This window comes from Ctenocephalides felis, unplaced genomic scaffold (genome assembly GCF_003426905.1).
Source record: "Ctenocephalides felis isolate EL2017-DRISC unplaced genomic scaffold, ASM342690v1 CF-g0.4_SCAFFOLD_01886, whole genome shotgun sequence".
NCBI classification, from domain to species: Eukaryota; Metazoa; Arthropoda; class Insecta; order Siphonaptera; family Pulicidae; genus Ctenocephalides; species Ctenocephalides felis.
Genome location: NW_020538040.1, coordinates 103522021 through 103524168, shown reverse-complemented (window position 1 = coordinate 103524168; position 2148 = coordinate 103522021).

Below are 2148 nucleotides of genomic sequence, written 5' to 3'. Positions count from 1 at the left end.
ATATTTTCATAAGGATAATTTAATTATTTTTTCTTTGGGGGTATGACTTGAGCAATCATACTACCAATATATTTAGGGTGAAACGGCGCTTAAAAGTTTGCGGGCAAAAAGACCCGCCACCGATATCTCAAAAACAAGTGAAGTTAAGGATTTTTTAACAACAATATTTTAAACTGAAGATAAAAAGATTTACAACTGTCAACGTTGCTATTTGGAGATAAACGGCATTGTTCGAAAATCCAAAACAAAAGTAATTTCTTAGGTTGTTGGTTTATTTGGCTAGGACCACTGTTGTTGGATAATTGTGATAAATAAAATAAATAGTTATTCCAACTCAGCTGATGAATATTTCTGACGAAATACCAAATCAAGTTTATATACTGTCTTATCTCTGTAAAAAAAGTATCCATAAAGTTTATATTATGCATTGGTTTCTCATTCAAACTGTTTGCTCTCTGGTCGTGCCATGTTACCCCGCCTATGAGGTAAAGAAGACCAGGTGACAAATTTTTGAAAATCAGCAAAAAAACATTTCTACAAATGAAGAAAGTTATACTGAACATAGATACTTGTTTGCTTGACATGTAGGATTTGTTGTCATAGAATTGGTTTGGTTTTCACAATATAATTGCTCGATGTCAAATTGGACCTATGTGCCCCGTCCTATAATTATACCTGTGCAAGATCGACACTGGTTCATGCCAGCGAGGCCCTAGGTCGCTCTTATTTTTATGCGCGACCGGATCAGGTCCCTCTCAGTCTACGGCTAAGCGAGAGGGCGGATTACCCCGACCTATTTTGTTTTGAGGTTTTATGTTATGTGTCGGATATGATGAGTATTTCGTTTTTCTGCCGCATCGCCTTCTTTTATGCCCGTCGTCGTATCGGGTCGGTAACGACATCCGCGCCAGAGCCGTGGAACATGATGTGACACATTACACACTCTGCCGTTTTATAACGCAACATTACGCCCGCCACAGTTTGCTTTGAAAGTTAGAGCTCAGTTAAGTTCCGAGGCAAATGTTGAAACGTCATATTATATTTGTTTACAGATATAAACATGTTTTATCACTATAAGCTAATTTAACAGGTGAACTTCGTCGTGGCGAATAAGATAAAATAAGACTAATACGTCAGCCATACGTCAATTCAGTTAATCTGTTACTATTGTCATTCAGGATTTAATGATACTAGAATATTATTTTAAACTATACAAATTTTTGATTTTTTATTTTTGCCACACTTTATACAACTTTTATTCATATTTGATTTGATTCAATTTGCAATCGAAATTTATAAATATGGAATTTTACCTATTTTGAATATTATTGTATAATTTTAAATTTAGTCATTTTAGCAAAGCATTTTTACAATAAATATTCGTTAATAATGAATAGTCGTATCTTTTCAGATATGTTAATTTATTCCTGCGAAGTATACACTATTCTTAATAATATTTATAATTTTATATTTGTATTGTATTTTTATAATTTTTAACTTCCCGTAGGGTAAGTTATTGTAATGGGCCGAAAATTGAAATTGAAAATTTTTACATTTCTCGACGTTTTGAAGGTTTCTGAACATTTTGGCATACCTCAGAAAAAATGGACGTGTGTATGTATGTATGTATGGTTACAAATTTCCAGTCACGTTTTTGGGCGCACGGATCAACCGATTCGAATGGTTCAAAAACATTCGATTCCTATTGATAGGGAGATCAACTGATTGGTTTTTGGCAAAGGCAGGTCCAGCAGTTACGGAGATAAAGAGCAAAGAGTGCAGAAAATAGAAATCGAGTTTTTGAGAGGACGGAGCATCCGATTTGAATGATCTAAAAAACATTCAATTAGTAATGATTGGGAAAAGTGTTTATTAGTTTTTGGCAAAGGCAGGCCCAGCCATTTCGAAGATACGGAGCTGAATGTGTAAAAAATGGCAGTTTTTGAGAGAACTAAGCATCCGATTTAAATGATTCAAAAAACATTCTGCTTGTCTTAACGAAATAATTGATTTTGGAGAAAAAATTTTTGTTTCAACTTTTTTTTTCAAAAATTTTTTTTTACTTTAAGCAAATAATTTCAACTTTGCAATTCAGTTTAAATAACTCTTATAAATATTAGTCATTGTTATTACAATATTAATAAAAAT